We start from the raw sequence: 23901 nt of genomic DNA on the forward strand, positions 1-23901 counted from the left end.
TGCAGATGGTGACTGCAGCCATGAAATTAAAAGATGCTTACTCCTTGGAAGAAAAGCTATGACCAACTTAGACAGCGTATTAAAAAAAGAGACATTACTTTGCTGACAGAGGTTCGTCTAGTCAAAGCTATGTTTTTTCCAGTAGTCGTGTATGGCTGTTCGAGATGGAGCATAAAGAAAGCTGAGCACTGAAGAATTAATGCTTTTGAACTATGGTGTTGGGGAAGACTGTTGAGAGTCTCTTGGACAGCAAGGAGATCCAACCAGTCAATCCTAAAGGAAATCAGTCCTGAATATTCATTGGAAGGACTAATAGTGAAGCTGAAACTCCAATACTTTGGCCACCTGATGCAAAGAACTAACTCATTGGAAAAGGCCTTGATGCTGGGAAAGAGTGAAGGTGGGAGGAGAAGGGGATGACGGAGAATGAGATGGTTGGATGGCATCACTGACTCAATGGACATGAGTTTGAGTAAGCTCTGGGAGTTGGTGATGGACAGAGAAGCCTGGTCTGCTGCAGTCCATGGGGTCACAAAGAGTCAGACAAACCTGAGCAACTGACATGTGTGTATATATGTGTATATGTATGTGTGTGTATGTATGCAAAAAATTAAGTTCATGGCATCTGGTCCCATGAAAGTGAAAGTGAAGTCGCTCAGTCATGTCCAACTCTTTGCGACCCCATAGACTGTAGCCTACCAGGCTCCTCTGTCCATGGGATTTTCCAGGCAAGAGTACTGGTCCGGTCCCATATATATATAATAAATTGCTCAGGATGCATCTCAAATGCAATTTTAGGAGGTTTTTATGTCTCTCCTACTGGGTCATTGATAAATATACCAAAAAAAGGGGCTAAAGATTTACTGAGCATGGCCCAACCCATCAGAACAAGACCCAGTTTTACCCTCAGTCAGTCTCTCCCATCAGGAAGCTTCCATAAGCCTCTTATCCTGCCCCATCAGAGGGTACACAGACTGAAAACCACAATCACAGAAAACTAACCAATCTGGTCACATGTACCACAGCCTTGTCTAACTCAAAGAAACTATGAACCATGTCATGTAGGGCCACCCAAGATGGACAGGTCATGGTGGAGAGTTCAGACAAATGTGGTCCACTGGAGAAGGGAATGGCAAACCACATCAGGATTCTTGCCTTGAAAACCCCATGAACAGTATGAAAAGGCAAAAGATAGGACACTGAAAGATGAACTCCCCAGGTTGGTATGTGCCCAATATGCTACTGGAGATCAATGGAGAAATAACTCCAGAAACATTGACGAGAAAGAGCCAAACCAAAAACAACTTCCAGTTATGGATGTGACTGGTGATGGAAATAAAGTCCAATGTGTAAAGAGCAATATCACATAGGAACCTGGAATGTTAGGTCCATGAATCAAGGCAAATTGAAAGAGGTCAAACAGGGGATGGCAAGAGTGAACATCAACATTTTAGGAAGCAGCAAACTAAAATGGACTGGAATGGGTGAATTTAACTCAGATGACCATTATATCTACTACTGTGGGCAAGAATCCCTTAGAAGAAATAGAGTAGCCGTGATAGTAAACAAAAGCATCCAAAATGCAGTACTTGGATGCAGTCTCATAAATGATAGAATGATCTCTGTTCATTTCCAAGGCAAACCACTCAGTATCACGGTAATCCAAGTCTATGCCCTGACCAGTAATGCTGAAGAAGCTGAAGTTTAATGGTTCTATGAAAACCTACAAGACCTTCTAGAAATAACAACCAAAAAAAATGTCCTTTTTATTATAGGGGACTGGAATGCAAAAGTAGGAAGTCAAGAAATACCTGGAGTAACAGGCAAATTTGGCCTTGGAGTACAGAATGAAGCAGGACAAAGGTTAACAGAGTTTTGCCAGGAGAATGCACTGGTCATAACAAATGACTAGACCATTCTGGTATGACCTAAATCAAATCCATTACGATTATACAGTGGAAGTGACAAATAGATTCAAGGGATTAGATCTGATAGACAGAGTGCCTGAAAAACTATGGACAGAGGTTCATGACATTGTACAGGAGGCAGGAATCAAGACCATCCCCAAGAAAAAGAAATGCAAAAGACAAAATGGCTGTCTGAGGAGGCCTTACAAATAGCTGAGAAAAGAAGAGAAGCAAAAGGCAAAGGAGAAAAGGAAAGATATACTCATTTGAATGCAGAGCTCCAAAGAATAGCAAGCAGAGATAACAAAGCCTTCCTCAGTGATCGGTGCAAAGAAATAGAGGAGAACAATAGAACGGGAAAGAGTAGAGATGTCTTCAAGAAAACTAGAGATACCAAGGGAACATTCCTTGCAAATATGGGCACAATAAAGGACAGAAATTGTATGGACCTAACAAAAGCAGAAGATATTAAGACGAGGTGGCAAGAATACACAGAAGAAGTATAGAAAAAAGATCTTCATGACCCAGATATCCACGATGGTGTGGTCACTCACCTAGAGCCAGACATCCTGGAATGTGAAGTCAAGAGGGCCTCAGGAAGCATCACTCTGAAGAAAGCTAGTGGAGGTGAAGGAATTGCAGTTGAGCTATTTTAAATTCTAAAAGATGATGCTGTGAAAGTGCTGCACTCAATATGTCAGCAAATTTGGAAAACTCAGCAGTGGCCACAGGACTGGAAAAGGTCAGTTTTCATTCCAATCCCAAAGACAGGCAATGCTAAAAATGTTCAAACGACCACACAATTGCACTCATCTCACACGCTAGCAAAGTAATGCTCAAGATTCTCCAAGCCAGGATTCAGCAGTATGTGAGCAGTGAACTTCCAGCTGTTCAAGCTGGATTTAGCAAAGGCAGAGGAACCAGAGATCAAATTGCCAACATCCGTTGGATCATCAAAAAAGCAAGAGAGTTCCAGAAGAACATCTACTTCTGCTTTACTGACTATGCCAAAGCCTTTGTGTGGATCACAGCAGACTGTGCAAAATTCTTCAGGTGATGGGAATACCAGACCAGCTGACCTGCCTTCTGAGAAATCTGTAGGCAGGTCAAGAAGCAATTATTAGAACTGGACATGGAAAACAGATTGGTCCCAAATCAGAAAAGGAGTACGTCAAGGCTGTATACTTTCACCCTGCTCATTTAACTTATATGCAGAGTACATAATGTGAAATGCCAGGCTAGACATGCTAAGTTGCTTTAGTTATGTCTGACTCTGTGCAACCCTATAGACTGTAGCCCGCCATCCTCCTGTGTCCATGGGATTCTCCAGGCAAGAATACTGCAGTGAGTTGCCGTGCCCTCCTCCAGGGATCTTCCCAGCCCAAGGATTGAACCCCTGTCTCATGTCTCCTGTATTGACAGGCAGGTTCTTTACCACTAGTGTGACCTGGGAAGCCCCCTACAGTAGGGCAGTCACACTGAAATAATCCCACTGAATATAGTTGCTGTTCTACCACTTTGGTAGTGAAGGCTGGTATTTAAAAAATAAATAAAAATAATTTTTTAAAAAGATTTAATAGCACTTAGTGCTTCCTGTTAACAGCAATCCAAGGACTAGCTCTATTTGTAGTTTTAAATAAACTGAGAGTGGCAGGAGCAGATGACGGGGAGAAATGGTGAGTCAGTCCTTAGATTTGAAAATGTTTTTTGGTCTGAAAATACCATCATCATCAAGAACAGCAAACATCTGTTGAGCATTTAGTAGTTGAGAGCATTTCTAAGGTCAGAGGAATGATTTTTAAATGTCACTCCTTAGTGTTGGGAGATTTATCAAAACAAAAAGAACATATCAGCTGGGAATTACTTGAACAGCTTTTTAAAAGACAAATGGGTTATTTAAATCATCCTCCTCATGTGTCTTCTATGTTCTTAAGTCAAGAAAATATTAACTTAATGTGGAATATGTATTTTATTTTTCATGCCTTTGACTTAGGATCATGATAGCTGCATTTTTTATGTGATAATACATGCTTAATTCATTTCAGAAACATACAGTACAGCATATTATAAGGATCACATGTATTTTTTTCAATTTCAAAATTTCTCTCTTGAATCCATACCTTAAAGTTACTTACCAGCGGAGTGTCTTTTATTTTTTTAGGTTCATTGAAATGTTGTTTCTTTTTAAATTTTTTAAATTGAAGTCTAGTTGATTTACAAAGCTGCATTAGTTTCTGCTGTATAGCAAAGTGATTCAGTTATACATATATATATATATATATATACACACATTCTTTTTATAGCTTTTCTGTTATAGGGTGAGCAGCTTGATTGGAATCAGCTGAAAAAGCATGCCCTCTCCTCCCCCACAGGGAGAGAACATTAAGTCCTAGAGAAATACCAACTTGTTAAAATCTCAGGTACTTAGAGAGTCGCTCTGGAAACCTGTTGCAGAGAGAATCTCAGGGAGAGAGGTATGAGGCAGGAAGAAAGAAAAAAAAAGGCTAGAAGGGAGGTTATGTTCTAAAGAAATGGCTTTTTAAAAGGAAGGGTACTTCAGGATGTTCCAAGAAGAGGCTATTCTGAAACTTTGAAGAAGCTGCTGGCCCTTCTTTATTTTAACAGAGTGGTGAGAAAGTAAGTACTAATATTAAACTGAAGTCGTAAAAGAACCTTGAGTAGCTTAGAAGCATCATCCGTGAGTATGCTCTGTATGGTGAAGTGGCCCCAAGGATATATGTTACAAGGTAATGTGAAAATAGAGGATCTGACTTGTATTTCAGTTTTGCTTCTTTTCTCGGCTCTGTATTTTACTGTTGTTTTATTTACTTGGGGCTCATAAAGTGAATGAGAGGGAACCGGCATAACCAAGTCACCAAAAGTTTCAGCAAAAAGGAATGTTCGCTAGGAGGAGGAATTGGTACAACCTTTTTTTAAAGGGAATTCACATTGAATTTCAAGGCACTTACAAATATTTGTAGGCTTTGACTCAAAAATTCCACTTTAAGAAATCTTAAGGAAATCAAATGTTCATAAGAAAAAACATCATAATAAAAATCACCTGTAATTCCACTCCCCAGCGACAATCACTCTAATTACACTCTTCTTGGTGTTATTTTCTTCCAAACTGCGTTGTTAAGCTTCTCTTTGAGGCTACCATAACAAACCATCAAAAACGTAGAGACTTGAAATAATACAGACTTATTATTTTACAATTCTGTAGGTCACAAATCAGATGCAGGTCTTAGTGGGCTAAAAATCAAGGTGCCTTCAGGGCGGCATTCCTTTCTGGAGGCTCTAGGGGAAAATTCATTTTCTTTCATTTTTAAGCTTCTGGGGTCACCCACATTCCTTGGCTAAAGTTCTCCTTCCTCCAAAGCCAGCAATGTTATCTCTCTGTGCCTTCCATAGATATAGCTTCCTCTGACCACAGCAGAGAAGGATTCTCTGCTTTGAAAGACCCATGTTATTAGACTGAGCTCATTCAAATAACCCAGGATAATCTCCTCATTTTAAGGCCCTTAAACATAATCACATGTGCAAAGTTCTTTTTACCACATAAGGGAACATACTCACAGGTTTTGAAAATCAGGGCATGCAAAGGCATCTTTAGAGACTTCTGTGGTGAGGTAAAGAGTCACCTGCAAGGTAGGAGACCTGGGTTTGATCCCTGGGTTGGGAAGATCCCCTGGAGAAGGGAATGGCTACCCACCCCAGTATTCTTACCTGGAGGCTCCCTTGGACAGCAACATGAATTTTGTGACAAACACTTCTAGGAGAGAGAGAGAGATAGGCACCTTCGGTTGGGGAGGCAGGCATTATTCTGTCTACTACACGAACGTTTTAATGTATATTCAAAAATATATATTTTCTAAAAGTAGAAACATAAATGATTTTGTATCATGCTCTCTTTCTATTTACACGTGTATAATACCAGCATCCCAGAAGCCCATTTTGGAACACTTTCTAGTCACTACCACCAAAGTAACCACTATCTTAATTTATAACAGCATAGATTAGTTTTGACTGTTTTTGTAGTTATACAGAATGTATGCATTTATATGTGGTTTCTTTCTTTCATGCAACATTATATTTATAAGATTCATCTGTATTGTTCACATAGTTGTAGGTTGTTAACTCTCTTACTCTATAATATTCAGTTGTGTAAGCATACTACAATTCATTTATCCATTCTACATTGAGTATTTAGGAAATTTCTATTTGGGGTCTGGTGAGCATATGAACAGGTTTCCCAGGTAGCTCAGTGGTAAAGAATCTGTCTGTCAATGCAGGAGACACAGGTTCAATCCCTGGGTTGGGAAGATTCCCCTGGAGTAGAAAATGGCAAGACACTTCAGTATTCTTGCCTGGGAAATCTCATGGACAGAGGAGCCTGGCAGGCTACAGTTTATGGGACAGCAAAAAGTCGACACAACTGAGTATGGATGAGCACGTGAGCACAGTGTTTTAGTTATTAATCTAAGAGAGGAACTGCCGTATCATAGAGCATGCATATAATTTTAGCATAAGTAAATACTACCAAACCATTTTCTGATGTGATTATACCCATTTCACTCCCATTAGCAATGAGTGACAGTTTCACTTGCTCTATAGTTTGTCAGCATTTGTTTGTTTGTTTTTTTAATTTGAAGATACTTTATTACACTCAATGTTTTCCCATTACTTTTAATTGTAAACTCTTACTAGTCAAAAAGAAAATAAATAATAATCTATATCTTCAGGAAACTTTTAACAACATAGTTTTCCTTTATATGCTTGTCAACTTTAAATTATTACAAGTTAGATACATTCAGTCATTACATGATACCAGGAAGATCAGCCTTAAAGATATCAATAATGACTACACATTCCTGTGGTCATGTGTGGATGTGAGAGTTAGACTGTGAAGAAGGCTGAGCACCGAAGAATTGATGCTTTTGAACTGTGGTATTGGAGAAGACTCTTGAGGGTCCCTTGGACTGCAAGGAGATCCAACCAGTCCATTCTGAAGGAGATCAGCCCTGGGTGTTCTTTGGAAGGAATTATGCTAAAGCTGAAGCTCCAATAGTTTGGCCACTTCATGCGAAGAGTTGACTCATTGGAAAAGACTCTGATGCTGGGAGGAATTGGGGCCAGGAGGAAAAGGGGACGACAGAGGATGAGATGGCTGGATGGCATCACTGACTCGATGGACGTGAGTCTGAGTGAACTCCAGGAGTTGGTGATGGACAGGGATGCCTGGTGTGCTGCGATTCATGGGGTCGCAAAGAGTCAGACACGACTGAGCAACTGAACTGAACTGAATGTCTACACTGGTAAGTAAAATAATGGTAATAAATGGTATTTCAATTTTACCTTAAACCAGAGTCCAGTTTGTTAATGATGGGAATACAGACTTATCTTCTTAACTTTGGATATTAAATATTTGGACTTAAAAAAAAGTAAATATTCCTGTTCTCTCAAATAGTGGCTCACATTGTCTTGGGAGCAGGCTGCCTAAAGAACCAGTCTCTCCTCCCTCAAGAGGGATCCAGGGGTACACCAAGTATAGGATCAAGAGCCCTTTGCAACATTTATCACCAAGCCTATGGAGCTACTAGCCCTGCCTTACTAAATTAAAGAGAACTGAATCTCTTTCTAAGAAGTATCAAGGTGGCCATGTGGACGTCACTAGCAAGGCTGCATATGTGTACTACTGATGAAAGATTTTTCAAATTGCTGAATTTCCCCTTTTCATTATTTAAAAAAATATTGTTCAGCTCTACTGTAAAAAGTGAGAGAGACTGGACAATTCTATTTTTATAACACTTCCATCACCACCCCTGCCACCAAAAGGGATTCCATTTTTATCACATGATCTCTACCTCCACAGTAAATAATTGAGGCAAAACACAAAAACAAACCATGTTCTATTTCTGAACAAAGAATTCGGACTACCTAAATTATAATTCATTCCCTAGGAAATCAATTTATTGGAAATTTCAATCAGTGTTCAAAAAGAATATCCTACACAAACCATCCAAGGAAGACTTGTACTTTCTTAGACCAGCCACACAACCATGAAGTATGGCTTCAGTATTAGACTTGGCAACCCCCAAACCCTTATTAAATTGAATTGGTTGCTGTTTACTTAATTAACTTAGAACTTGCTGTCTGGATGAGGCCGTCAGGTAACATTGGTTATCTGACTATTTAGCTGCGAGTGTGTATCAGGCATGAAATCTCACACACATGAAGGAAATCCGGTGACTCATGCTATCAGATGTGCACAGAGCACACGTGTGGATCTGAGTACAAAGGTCAAAATATTTACATGGAATGTTGACCCTGACTTAAAAAGCTACAATTTTAAGTTACAACATCTTTATATACAATCTGTTTTATGAATAGCCTCATTTGATAATTTTTAAAAATATGCCTTTTAAATACTTGATAAACATATAAAATTTCACTACACTTATTTTTCTTTAAACAGGACATCTAAACTCTTTAGAAATCAAAAAAAAAAATTTTTTCTGTTTGAAAGTCACAGATGCAATGATTCTGAGTGGCAGGGTCTTACTGCATGCAAGAATGGGACACACATTCTCTTATACAACCATGCACATTTCTAGTATCTTGGGCTATATAATTTACTTGCTGAAGATCACTAGTATCAAAGAAAAGTGAGAGATCCCATCTACATATTTACAATATCATACACCCATGGCTGATGCATGTCAATGTCTGGCAAAATCCACTACAATACTGTAAAGTAATTAGCCTCCAATTAAAATAAAAATTAATTATTTTTTTGAAGAGTCTTTCTTAAACTTCTTTAAAAACAGCAAGATTAGGATGGTATGTGGCCAATGTTAAGAAATATTTTGATGACAAAGACATAAGTTAACATTACATGAACAGTTTTCTAAAATACATCTTATAGTGCAATTTAAATATGGTGATCAACTGCACATATTTGGGAAAATGATCACATTTTCTTTAACTGTATCAGTAACATGTAAAACCTACATTTAGAATAGGATTCACTCTTGTAATCTACTGGGAAAATGCAAAACCAGGTGAGTCCAGAAAGAAATGTCTGAGAATGTATAAATAAAATTGTCCTCTGAAATCAGTGCTTTAGGGTGTGTAATTACCATTCTCACTATGATTAAGCCATAAGGAAAGGTTTTTAGTTTCATATATAATAATTTTCAAAGCCTACCTTCCCTTATTAAGCATTTGTTGAGTCACTGGTATATGTACTCACAAAACCTTCTCAAACTATAACATGAAGGCCACTCACTAAGGCAGATTTTCAATAATTCCTTTAAAGAGAGATTCTTGAGTGCACACACTGTGACTATACTGTGTCTATGTAAGAGAAACGGTCACACTTTTAGGATAGTAAGAGGACTCCACCTTAATGCCGGTCCACGTGCATCTATGATGATCCACCCAAACTACACCTAAACTGTCTTGTCTGGAGTTGCTCAAGGCTGTAAACATAGCATCTTCCATGGCTAGCATGCAAATGCAAAGGCAGCGACCATGTCTGAGACCAGCGGAAGCACTGGACACCCATGAACATTCTCTAGCTAACTCTCTCTATAAAAAGCTCAACCGCCTCTTGGAGGTAAGAGCTCTGTATTCAAGACAGAAGGTTCAAAGTTCTGCTCAGAATATAGTACTGAGTACATTTTAATTCTGGATCTTATACTCAAACACTGTGTTTGAAATAAGACTGTAAAAAGATACAAAACAAACATTCAGTTTTAACCAAGATTGTACATCTCTAACAGTGATATAGATTTTAAAAACCCTACCACCAAAATGGTAACTGATTTAATCATGCACGCCACAAAAAAATGAAAAAAAAAGATAATTAGGAAAACTTCCCTTAGTTACTAATGTAACCAGCTCACTGGAACCCAATGAGTATCTGTCTCCAATTTCTCAAAAGTTGTTTTCAGCTCATTGAAGCCCACAGCGAGATCATCATTTACTATCAGTTCAGTCGCTCAGTCATGTCCAACTCTTTGCGACCCCATAGACTGCAGCATACCAGGCCTCCCTGTCCATCACTAACTCCCAGAGTTCACTCAGATTCATGTCCATCGAGTTGATGATGCCATTTGACATCTCATCCTCTGTCGTCCCCTTCTCCTCCCACCTTCAATCTTTCCCAGCATCAGAGTCTTTTCCAATGAGTCAACTCTTCACATCAGGTGGCCACAGTACTGGAGTTTCAGCTTCAGCATCATTCCTTCCAAAGAACACCCAGGACCCAGGAGCCCAGAAAAATAGTCTGACACTGTTTCCACTGTTTCCCCATCCATTTCCCATGAAGTGACAGGGCCAGATGCCATGATCTTCGTTTTCTGAATGTTGAGCTTTAAGCCAACTTTTTCACTCTCCACTTTCACTTTCATCAAGAGGCTTTTTAGTTCCTCTTCACTTTCTGCCATAAGGGTGGTGTTATCTGCATATCTGAGGTTATTGATATTTCTCCCGGCAATCTTGATTCCAGCTTGTGCTTCTTCCAGTCCAGCATTTCTCATGATGTACTCTGCATATAAGTTAAATAAGCAGGGTGACAATATACAGCCTTGACGTACTCCTTTTCCTATTTGGAACCAGTCTGTTGTTCCATGTCCAGTTCTAACTTGCTTTCTGACTTGCATATAGGTTTCTCAAGAGGCAGGTCAGGTGGTCTGGTATTCCCATCTCTCTCAGAATTTTCCACAGTTTATTGTGATCCCCACAGTCAATGGCTTTGGCATATTCAATAGAGCAGAAATAGATCATTTACTGTAGTTTTGTCCCAAAAATGACCATACTGACTCTCCATTATCTGAGCAGATTTAATCATTTCTTAAAAGTTGTCTTCCATAAAGGGCTTCACAGCACCTTGGTTGTCTCTGCCTGAGATAATCTTTGCATTTTTTCTTGTCTCCCTCAAACGCCCTATTGACAGAGGCTTTATAGATATCACATACAGCTTAAACTCTAGTATCCTTAAGTGCTTCATTGTATGAGGCTGAACATCCAACAAACTTTGTTTTTAGCCAGGACAGACCGAACTGAGTCTATATTTGTGCTGTAATAGCTGTTTTTATATTCACCATACTCAATAAACTTGTTATTTCATCTCAAACAAATGCTTGGAAATGAAAATATATTCAACACCATCACTCTCCTAGCTTCTTCTTGGTCTGATAGTATAGGGCACTGTCACATCGTATTGCTGTGTGTCACTGATCAGCAGCTTTTGTTTCACTTCATTCAAACCTACTCCAACAGGACCAACCAATACCAACCAAGTCTGTATTTCTCGTTTGTCTACCTGTGATATGGTGTTACTTCCTCATAAGGGGGCACATCAGCTGTGTCATACTGGTCACTCTTCTTGAACTCATACATGGACTAATTTGTTTTCTTATCTTTCCTACTAAGATGGAAAGTTCTTCTAAAAGGAGATGATTTCCTACTGGAAACTGTCAGGGGCTGGACTAATATTTCTGGTCGCCTCAGAGCCAGTCTCCTTTCCTGGAAATGTTTAGAGGGATTCAGTCCTGCTCTGGGGTTGGCATCTCCTTCACGCTTTCCTTGCCACCACGTTGCATCATCTTGGCTCATAATCTGAAGAATATCTCCCTTTTTGAAAGAAAGCCCGGCTTCCTTACATGGAATTGCTTTATCCTCATTAGGGTCATTGTCAAAGAGGGCTTTGATAAACATCTTGCCTTCCTTCAATGGCCTCTCTTCTTTAATGCTGTGTATAATCTTAAACGTTATTGCATCCTGAGACTGAGCCAAGATCGGGATGATTTCCTGGATTATTACCCTCAACAGGTATCCCATTCACTTCCCTAAATTCATCGCCAATGTGAATAAGACCACTTCTGTCTGCAGCTCCTCCTCTCATGATCCTGGCCACTATGATGGCCCCAGTCTGTTCATCCTTTTTAATAGTGGCTCTCAGTGGTTCTCTATTTTTGGTGGGGCAGATGATTTTCACCGAGTCTTCCTCATCATCAGTGTCATCGGGCATAGGAGGCAATACAGGATTTCTTCTGAGCCACAGTCTCATGCACAGAGAGCAAAGCCTTCACCTTGGGTTTTGACAGTAGCTTCTCAGCAGCTCTCAGATCTCACTGTTTATTGGCTTGTTCTGAAGCTCCTCCGCCAGATCATCGGCCAAGCCTGCCACTCCCTGGAGGATGGGCATGGGGTTCTGTTTCTCGTAGTAGTGAAGTTTCTCATGAATCTTGACTAGTCAATGCAGGCTTTTTTCACCAAACACATCCCAGAGGAAGGTCAGGTCTTCCTGGCTATCCACGTGTGGCTGCATCTGGGCTGGCAGAGCCACCAACAGCTCATACAGACCTGTGTTGCTCCCTGAGCCTGTGGACAGAGCAGGCGTGATGCTGAGGCCAGCCGGGTGCTGCCAACTCACTCCCCTGGAAGGTCTGTGTGTCCCCGTGCATTATGGCCACGGCAGGAGCACCTCTCCGGTGTCTGCAGGCCGGGCGGAAGTACGGAGGCTGCGACCGCAGCCACTGCTAAGGACAATCAGCAGCCTGCGGGTTCAGTGCTGCCATGGCAGGCGCAAAACTCACGAGCCCAACACTTGTTATTTTCTATCTTTCTCATTTTGGTGGGTGGACTCAAACATTTTTATGTTTATTATTCTCATTGTAGTTCTATAGTTGTATCTATGGATTTTCTTAGTTGATTAAATACAGATCTTCCTCAACTTACCATGCGGCTACATCTCACTAAACCCATTATAAGTTTAAAATATTGTTAAGTCAAAAATGCATCTAAGGCACCTGAGTTCCAGAACATCATCACTTAACCTAGCCTACCTTCAGTGTGGTTAGAACACTTACATTAGCCTACATTTGTTCAAAATAATCTAACGCAAAGCCTCTTTTATAATGAAGTATTTAATATCTCTTGTAACTTATTCAATAGTATATTGAAAGTGAAAAACAGAACCGTGTATGCTTTGTAACTGTGTCAGTTGTGTATCCTCATGATCTCATGACTGACTGGGACCTGGGGCTGGCTGCCATTGCCCAGCATCATGAAAGCATATCATACCACATATCACTAGCTCAGGAAAAGATCAAAATATAAAATTTGAAGTACAGTTTCTACTCAGTGTGTACTGCTTTTACACCACTGTAAAGTCAAAATATCTTAAGTCTGAACATTATAAGTTAGGGACAATCTGTAGTTATTTAGGAATGTGTTTTGCTTTTAATTATAACTAGTTGTGTCTTTTCCTTTCAATTGTTGTTAAATTTTAGTTTTAGCAGATTGTGATCAAATACTGTGGTCTTTATCATCACAGATTTTAGATTTGTTTTCTTTTAGAATATAATGTATGATCAGTTTTGTAAATGTAAAAAGAGTGGTTGAAAGTAATATATATTCTCTGTAGTTTTAGTTTGTTATGACAGCCTGATTAATATTTAAATCATTTATTGTTCTTTCTACTTAATCTAAGACAGAAAAGGCAGATTAGAGATTTCCACTTAAATTGTGTTTGTCTCATTTTCTTGGACATAGCACATGTAGTGCAGCAGCTCTCAAATTTTAGCATGCATAAGAATAGACTGGAGTACTTGTTAAAATTCAAATTTCAGAGCTCTAGAATACATCTGAGGTGACTCCTGGAGTTTGCATTTTTAGTAAGCAAGGATTAACCTTTCAGATACAATAAGGTAGTGTCTCAGTGCTCTTCAAGTCATAAAGACCTGGGTCCAAATCCCAGATGTGCTCTTAACAGTGAGTACTTTGAACAATTCATTGAACTTCCCTGTACTCAGTTTTTTCATCTGTAAAGTGGGAATAATTACCATGTCTACCACATTGTGTTGTTCTGAAAATTAAATTAGTTAATGCATGTGAAAATAGTAGTGCAGAATCTGGCCACACTGTTAATTACTATGTAAGGCTATTCACTGACCATATCCTAGTTTTTCAATGTAAAGTGACTCTGCCTCATTTATTGAATTATTCTTTGATTATTATTCATCACCACCTATACATTTTATTATATTTTTCTATTATATCTTTGCTCATTTAAAAACTAGTTTTAACTTCTAAGGTACTTTAGATGTCTCTCATAAGTTGCAAATAGTATTTTCTTGTCAATTCAGTCGGAAACTTTATTAGAGGAGTTAACTCATTTATATTTGCTTTATCCTCAATAGCCTCTTTTTGCTTTAATATTTTCATATCTTTATGCTGTTGATTTAATGTACTATATTTTTCTTTGTTTTTTGTTCAGATATTTGGAAGAAATTAAGCATCTTACAAATTTACCTTTGTGTTTAAAAAAAATTTTTTTAGATTAAAGTGCTTTTTTAAAATTTAGTTTTAAATGGAGGATAATTGCTTTACAATATTGTGTTGGTTTCTGCCATATATATACCTATTTTTATCTTGTCAGTGTTAGGTATTTCTTGATTCTTTCTCCTGAAAATATCAGTAATGTAAATAGGGTAATGTTTTACATAGCTAGATATTCATAAGACATGAATTTTAAAAATTTAATCAGGAAATGTCTGATCTTGCCTAATTTATTTTGTATTATATTGACCTTTTTCAGCTAACAGTTTTCTTCTAAACTTTGGTTTTTCATTTTATTTGATCTGTTCTTCATGTAATTGGAAAGTTTTGATCCTCTAGATCAGTTCTTCCTACCTTATTACATTTTTTTTTTTCATCCTGGAATAATTTTTTAAAGGCCTTTAGGATTTGACTGTGACCCCTAAACAGTATCAAGCTCTCCAGTATTATTTCCATATCCCTTACTGTACTCAAAAGGCACTTACTCAACCCTCACAAAATATATAACTTATCTCTGATATAGAATAAAAATAAAATGCATGTAATGTAACCACAATAAAGTAACTAAATGGACTGAGCTTTGGTGTTTATAAGAACAAAGTTCTAAATGGCGTAAGTCTGCTATATCTTTCTCTCCCTCACTGTGTGCCTTTGGTGGAAGAACTCTTTCTATATAGATGCCCTGAACTTAGTGTGTATTGCCTGCAGAAACAAGGCCCACAGACTTAGCCTCTGCCTGCTCCTCCAGCTGTATTTTGTTTCACTTCATAGTCTTGTTATACTGAATTGTTTCTACCCTGTCAAATACTCTATCAGTTAGAATACTTGTGACTTTAGACAGAAAACACGTACTCAAACTAGCTCAAGTAATGAGAATATGAATTGAAACTAGAAGTCCAAAGAATAGAAGGCTCTAGATATGATAGAAATCAAGTCACTCAATTACTACTATGAAATAGTTCAGTTTATTTCAGTTTTGTGTTAAGCTCCCCACAGTTTGTCATGTTAAGGCTGGTGTAGTAAGGGAAATAAGGGTTATAAGTTGTTGTTGTTGTTGTTGTTGTTGTTTAAATCACATCCAGCAAGAAAGAGAAAGGAAAATCTCTCCTTGAAGCATGGACTACATATTTCCCTTTAAATTGTATTGGGCTAAACAAATAATAGTCACCAAGGAAATGCCACACACTAGTTTAAACTAATCAAAATTCTCCTGATTATCCAGAGATCGATTTGGATATCTGAACAAAATTGAAATCATATTCTGGGTAAGAAAAGATATTGAGGCTATGAATCGTATCTACCGTGGATGCTGCTCTTTCTGAAATACCAATCTTTGCACACATTGTTTCCTCTGCCTACGATACTTTTTGCCTCCCTCTTTTCCTAGCTTGACTTCCCTGGTGGCTCAGATGGTAAAGAATCTTCCTGCAATGCAGGAGACCGGGTTTGATCCCCTGGATCAGGAAGATCCCCTGGAGGAGGGCCTGGCTATCCACTTCAGTATTCTTGCCTGGTAAACTCCATGGAAGGAGGACCCTGGCGGGTTACATGAGGTTGCAAAGAGTCAGACACAACTGAGCAACTAACACTTTCTTTTATTTAGCTTACTTTTACGGTACTTATCTTTTAGCTCTCATTTTTTCCCCTGATTTTTATTGAGGTATAATTGTGATATAGCACTGTATAAGTTTAAAGTACATGGCATCATGATTTGACTTACATATATTGTGAAATGATTACTACAATGTTCAGTTAACATTCATCATCTCATATAGATACAGAATTTTTTAACAAGAGGTTTTTATTTATTTATTTTTGGCAATACTGGGTCTTCATTGCACGTGTAGGCTTTTCTCTAGTTGCGGCAAGCACGGACTACTCTCTAGTTGCCGTGTGTGAGCTTCTCATTGTGGTGGCTCCTCTTGTTGGGGACCATGGGCTCTAGGGCACACAGGCTGCAGTAGCTTTGGCACACGGACTCAGTAGTTGTGGCTCCTGGGCTCTGGGGCACAGGCTCAATAGTTGTGGCACGTGGGCTTATTAGTTGCTCTGTAGCGTGTGTGATCTTCCTGGATCAGGGATTGAACCCAATGTCTCCTGCATTGGCAGATGGATTCTTTACCATCTGAGCCACTGGGGAAGCCCTCATATAGATACAAAATTTTTAAAAAGAAAAAAAAAGAAATTTTTCTTTTTGTGATGAGAACTCTTAGGATATACTATCTTAAAATTTTTCATATACCCTGTAACAGTGTTAACTGGAGAAGGAAATGGCAACCCACTCCAGTATTCTTGCCTGGAAAATCCTGTGAACAGAGGAGCCTGGTGGGCTGCTGTCCATGGGGTCGCACAGAGTCGGACACGACTGAAGCGACTTAGCATGCATGCATGCATTGGAGAAGGAAATGACAACCCACTCCAGTATTCTTGCCTGGAGAGTCCCAGAGACAGAGGATACTGGTGGGCTGCTGTCTGTGGGGTTGCACAGAGTCAGACATGACTGAAGTGACTTAGCAGCAGCAGCAGCAGCAGCAGTGTTAACTACAGTCATTAGGTTGCACATTACATTGCCAGAATGTATTTATCTTATAACTGGAAGTCTGTACCTTTTCACTGCCTTCATCCAATTCCCCTACCCTTTCACCATCCATATTTCTGATAACCTACAAATCTAGTCTATTTTTCTATGAGTTTGTTTTTTCCTTCTTCCTCTCTTTTTTTAAGAAATTTTTTTATATTTCACGTACAGTATTTTTCACATAGCATAACGCCCTTAAGTTCCATCCACGCTGTCACAAATGACAGGATTTCTTCATTTTTAAGAGTTGGACAATGTTTCCATTGAATATACATACTACAACTTCTTTATCCATTCATCCATTGAGGAATACTTAAGTTGTTTCCATGGGTTAGATATTTTAAATAATTATTTTACCATGATGGTGCACATATCTTTCCACACAGTGCTTTTGTTTCCTTCAGACATATTCCCAGAAATGGAATTGCTGAATCATATGATAGTTCTATTTTTAATTTTTTGAGGAAACTCCATTCTGTTCTCCATAGGAGCCAAACCAATTTACAATCCCACCAACAGTGCCCAAGTGTTCCTTTTACTCCATATCTTTGCCAACACTTATCTTTTTGATAATAGCCATTCTGACAGATGGCTTCCCTGATAGCTCAGTTGGTAAAGAATCCATGTGAAATGCAGGAGACCCTGGTTCAGTTCCTGAGTTGGGAAGATCCCCTGGAGAAGGGATAGGCTACCCACTCAAATATTCTTCGGCTTCCCTTGTGGCTCAGCTGGTAAACAATCTGCCTGCAATGTAAGAGACCTGGATTCAATCCCTGGGTTGGGAAGATCCCCTGGAGAAGGAAAAGGCTACCCACTCCAATATTCTGGCCTAGAGAACTCCATGGACTGTATAGTCCATGGGGTCACAAAGAGTCGGATGCGACTAAGCGACTTTCACTTTCATTCTGACAGATGTGAGGTGATATCTTATTGAGGTTTTGATTTGCATTTCTCTAATAATTAGGGATATTTATCCTCTTTTCATGTTTCTGGTTTTTTGGAAATTGAGTTGTGCAAGTTCTTTATATATTTTGAACATCAACCCTTTAATAGATATATCATTTGCAAATATCTCCTCCTGTTCAGTTAGTTGCTTTTCCATTTTGTTGGTCATTTCTGTTGCTGTATAGAAGTTTTTTAGTTTGATATAGTCTCACTATATGTATTTTCTATTTTGTGGCTTTTGCTCATAGATATCATATCCAAAAAATCATTGCCAAACCCATGTCAAGCAGCTTTTTTTCCTATCATTTTTTAGGAGTTTTATGTTTTTTCAGTCTTTCATTTCACATTTAGTCTACTTAGAGTTAGTTTTTGTAAGTGGTATAGGGTAGGGGTTTCATTCTTCTACATGTGAATGTACTACATGTGAAGCTACTAGTTATCATCAGTAGTAGTTATTACACTGCACAATGCCCCCTACAAATGAAAACATGGCCAAGGAAAGAAGTGAATTGTATCTCAACTGGGCAACCTGTCTTCACTCTGTCTCTACTCCTGGGACTGGTGGTATTTTTAAAGAAAACCTAAATCTGATCATGCTATTATCTTGCTCAAAATCCTTTTATGACATCTTATTGCTCTAAAATTATTAATGTGGTTCAAAATGTTCAGCACACAACTATTCATGACATCGCCTCTACCTACCTCTTAAGCCTAATTTTATGTAGTTCAGTTCAGTTCAGTTCAGTCACTCAGTCGTGTCCGACTCTTTGCAGCCCCATGAATCACAGCACACCAGGCCTCCCTGTCCATCACCATCTCCTGGAGTTCACTCAGAGTCACGTCCATCGAGTCCGTGATGCCATCCAGCCATCTCATCCTCGGTCGTCCCCTTCTCCTCCTGCCCCCAATTCCTCCCAGCATCAGAGTCTTCTCCAATGAGTCAACTCTTCCCATGAGGTGGCCAAAGTACTGGAGCTTCAGCTTTAGCATCATTCCCTCCAAAGAAATCCCTGGGTTGATGTCCTTTAGAATGGACTGGTTGGATCTCCTTGCAGTCCAAGGGACTCTCAAGAGCTTTCTCCAACACCACAGTTCAAAAGCATCAATTCTTCAGTGCTCAGACTTCTTCACAGTCCAACTCTCACATCCATACATGACTACTAAGTCAGGCTATTTCTCAAGTTATTTTTTGTGAATATACATTTTTCTGAAAACTCATCTATTCTGTCTAAAATTCTAATTTCCCCTCTGTAGCTGCTTCCATCTTGGTACCTTTGCATTTGTTGTTCCCTTTCCTTGGAATATTCTTCACCTCTACTCTTCTCAGCTCCCCACTTCCCTCTATGCTGAGTCAACTTCAATCCATCTATTAGATATTAGTGTAATTTTTCTGGGAGGTCTGACGTGATCTCTCACTGTCATTTCAATATTATTCATCTATGCTTTCATAGCACCCAGTACTTTATCACTTATTATATGATTATTATATTGAAACAAATTAATTACTTAATATGTCTTTCCCCAGTAGGTAGAATACAGACTCCCTGAGGGCATGGACTTTGCTTATAGTATTCAACATTGTACTTATAATGCTTTCAATAGTGTCTGGCATATGGTGGGAAGAATTATTGAATTAATCTTTTGGCTTTGTACCTTTTGCAAATGAGTCAGGAACCAAGGCAGAGCTGGGGCTCCCTATGTAGTATATAGTTGGCATTATGCTAGCTTTACTGCCTTTCATGAATCAACTTTGTAGACTGGAATCACAATTCACATTTGGTTCTAAAGCATATTTGAGTTTATAAAAAAGCGTCATCTTTCTGAGTAATTGGACCTTGAGTTTTCTGCTATTGACAGGCTCTGACTTTTTCTTTTTTTGACAGGCCATTTGTAAGAAATAGAGCACAGAGTTGCCTTGTTAGTCTGGGGCAGTTCAAGCATGCTTAAGTCCCTGAGCTCTTTATGAATATGGCTATGACTACAGATCATGGATATAGTCTACCGTAATAGGCCTTATGTGTGCTTTTAACAGCAAATACACCATTCTAGTTGCACTTATTTGAGTTTATTACTATTTCACTTACATTTATTTCTATAAGAGAACACATAAAATTATAAGAAGTAGAAAATTTTCTGAAATTTTCCCTCCTTAAAGCAATGAATTAATGAAAACATTCAATCTTGCTTGATTGCCCAGTTAGACTATGTTATTTTTATTCCATATTCACAAACTTTTATTGAGCAGCCTAGCACTTAATCCTCTTTAGGTGAAAGCAGTATAAGATATAGTCTTTGTCTTCAACAAGTTCACCACCTAGAAAAAGTAATCAGGTGCAACTTTCCAAGTAAATATTTTTATACCGTACATCCTCATAAGACTATTAGCCATCAGTATAGATTGATAAATCTGCTTTTTTTTACTGTAGTCCAGTAATGTGATTAATGGATGCTGCTGCTGCTAAATAGCTTCAGTCCTGTCCGACTCTGTGTGACCCTATCGATGGCAGCCCACCAGGCTCCCCCGTCCCTGGGATTCTCCAGGCGAGAACACTGGAGTGGGTTGCCATTTCCTTCTCCAAAGCATGAAAGTGAAAAGTAAAAGTGAAGTCGCTCAGTCATGTCCGACTCTTAGTGACCCCACAGACTGTAGCCCACCAGGTTCCTCCGTTCATGGGGTTTTCCAGGCAAGAGTACTGGAATGGGGTGCCATTGCCTTCTCCAGATTAATGGATACGTGTGTATAATTTTAAAATGTTAAGTTTAAGTACAACAGATATAGAAAACCATCTATTCAAAAGCAAGAGAATTCCAGAAAAATATTTACTTCTGCTTCACTGTCTATGCTAAAGCCTTTGACTTTGCTGTGTGGATCACAACAAACTGAAAAATTCTTAAAGAGATGGGAATCCCAGACTACCTTACCTGCCTCCTGTGAAGCCGGTATGCAGGTCAAGATGTAGTACAGCAGTTGGAACTGATTCCAAATTGGGAAAGGAGTATGTCAAGGCTGTATATTGTCACCCTGCTTATTTAACTTGTATGCAGAGTGCATCATAAGAAATGCCAGGCTGAATGAAGAACAAGCTGGAATCAAGATTGCCAGGAGAAATATCAATAACCTCAGATATTCAGATGACACCACACTTATTGCAGAAAGCGAAGAAGAGCTGAAGAACCTTTTGATGAAAGTGAAAGAGGAGAACGAAAAAGTTGGCTTAAAACTCAACATTCAGAAAACTAAGAACATGGCATCTAGTCCCATCACTTCATGGCAAATAGATGGGGAAACAGTGGAAACAGTGAGAGACTATTAGCTTGGGCTCCAAAATCACTGAAGATGGTGACTGCAGCCATGAAATTAAAAGACACTTGCTCCTTGGGAGAAAAGGTATGAAAAACCTAGACAACATATTCAAGAGCAGAGATATTACTTTACCGACAAAGGCCCATCTAGTCAAAGCTATGGTTTTTCCAGTAGTCATGTACGGATGTGAGAGTTGGACCCTTAAGAAGTCTGAGCACCAAAGAATTGATGCTTTTGAACTATGATGTTGGAGAAGATTCATGAGAATCCTTTGGACTTCAAGGAGATCAAGGTAGTCAATCCTAAAGGAAATCAACCCTGAATATTCATTGGAAGGACTGTTCTGAAACTGAAGCTCCAATACTTTGGCCACCTGATGCAAAGAGCCGACTCATTGGAAAAGACCCTGATGCTGGGAAAGATTGAGGGCAGGAGAAGGGGACGACAGAAGGTGAGATGGTTGGATGGCATCTCCAACTCGATGGACATGAGTTTGAGCAAGCTCCGCAAGATGGTGAAGGACAGGGAAGCCAGGAGTGCTGCAGTCCATGGGTTCCCAAACAATTGGACATGACTGAGTGACTGAACAACAACAATAGCATAAAACAGAAGATAAAGCAGCAAGAACCTGCATGGATGAAAAGACTTTCCATTTATCTCAGTTTTTCATAGTGACTTAGAACTGTTGCTGACAATATGGTGTGAGGAATCTAACAAGTGTGAGTCACTCATCTTTGTTCTGTGTGTCTGTGAACTCCTGTCCCACCCACACCCTCTTCCCTTAATGGTTATAGAAACTATGGTCACTGATCTGCATGCTCCCCAAGTGCAAGTAAAAGGGGCAAAAAAAAGCCTGTTGTATTTCTATTGTTTAGAGGTAAGGGTAGAGAAGGCAATGGCAACCCACTCCAGTGTTCTTGCCTGGAGAATCCCAGGGACGGGGGAGCCTGGTGGGCTGCTGTCTATGGGGTCGCAGAGTCAGACAGGACTGAAGCAACTTAGCAGCAGCAACAGAGGTAAGGGTAGTCAATTTCAAGTCAGTTTCCGCACATGTAGCAACTCTCACAAGGCCACAAGGCCTAAAGACAAGGTCTGTTGTATGTTATTCAAGTCAGAGGATGGCTTTTTTGTTTGTTTTTCTTATAAAGGAACACATAGTAAATATTTTTAGCTTGTAGGCCATGCATCAGTAAATATGGATGTGCTTAAATAAAACTATTTACAAAAGGAGGTGGTGGCTGGATTTGGTCCATTGGTCATATTTTGAGGACCCCATGACCCTAGTCCTGGAAGTGTCATTCAGTTGTAGCACACAGCCTGTGAGGCCATACTGTACAGTCCTTCTCTACCACAAGACATATTCTAGGAACAATAATTTCTGAAATTGTTGAGCTATCCTCACCTTCTTTGCAAAACTGCATAAAATCTACATAGGCCCCCAATTCTGTAATGTAGTTTGCATGGGTCGGGAGATTCAGTTTAAGATGAGAACTAAGTCAACTAATAATTGACAAGAGTGTCAAGAATACTTAATGGAGGCATAAAATTGTCTCTTCAATAAGCAACTTTAAGAAAATTTAAAACTAAAACAAAGCTTTTTTGCTTATATGTAAATTACTTCATGGCAAATAGATGGGGAAACAGTGACAGACTTTATTTTGGGGGGCTCCAAAATCACTGCAGATGGTGACTGCAGCCATGAAATTAAAAGACATTTACTCCTTGAAAGAAAATCTATGACCAACCTAGACAGCATATTAAAAAACAGAGACATTACCTTGCCAACAAAGGCCCATCTAGTCAAAGCAATGGTTTTTCCAGTAGTCATGTATGTATGTGAGAGTTGGACAGAAAGCTTAGCACCAACGAACTGATGTTTTTGAACTGTGGAGTTGGAGAAGACTCTTGAGAGTCCCTTGGACAGCAATGAGGTCCAACCAGGTCATCCTAAAGGAAATCAGTCCTGAATATTTATTGGAAGGACTAATACTGAAGCCTAAACTCTTTGGTGATCTGATGCAAAGAACTGACTCATTGGAAAAGAGCCTGATGCTGGGAAAGATTGAAGGCAGAAGGAGAAGGGGTCAACAGAGGATGAGATGGTTACATGGCATCACCAACTCAATGGACATGAGTTTGAGTAAACTCCGGGGGTTGGTGATGGACAGGGAAGCCTGGCGTGGTGCAACCCATGGGGTCACAAAGAGTCAGACACAACTAAGGACTGAACTGAACTGAACTGATCTTAACTGGTAGACTGTACTACAGGTCGTCTTCATTCCAGAACTCAAGCTGACAGAAGTGATCTAGAGTGTTACCTATTTCTGGGACATTCACTAGGGTTTACTTACATCATATAGCACACTACCTCCTAGAAATTCCACCTAGAAGCTCTTCCACACATTACTTCTCTTATCAAGGAGAAATGTAGTACAATAACATGATTTAAAAGAGGAGAATGAAATTATTGTGATCAAAAGACAATCTACAGAATGAGAAAAAAATTGCAAATCATGTATCTGTTGAGTCTAGTATGTAGTGTATATATATATATATATATATATATATATATATATCAAAACTCAACAATAAAAGAGACTACTCAGTTCAAAAATGGGCTAAGGACTTTAGTAGACACATTTACAAAGAAGATATACAAATGGCCAACAAAAACGTGAAAAGATACTCAACAACATTAGTCACTAGGGAATGCAAAACAAACCACAATGAGTTACTATTTCACACCCACTAAGATAGCTAAAGGGCTTCCCTCGTAGCTAAGCTGGTAAAGAATCTGCCTGCAATGCAGGAGACTTGGG

At 39.2% G+C, this 23901-nt stretch overlaps 1 pseudogene; it reads right to left on the minus strand.

Moving 5' to 3' along the window:
* Window positions 1-9594: 9594 nt before the first annotated feature.
* Window positions 9595-23901, minus strand: part of LOC101103457 (MAGUK p55 subfamily member 7-like) — a 78340-nt pseudogene continuing 64033 nt past the window's right edge.

The sequence above is a fragment of the Ovis aries genome, chromosome X (genome assembly GCF_016772045.2).
Source record: "Ovis aries strain OAR_USU_Benz2616 breed Rambouillet chromosome X, ARS-UI_Ramb_v3.0, whole genome shotgun sequence".
NCBI classification, from domain to species: Eukaryota; Metazoa; Chordata; class Mammalia; order Artiodactyla; family Bovidae; genus Ovis; species Ovis aries.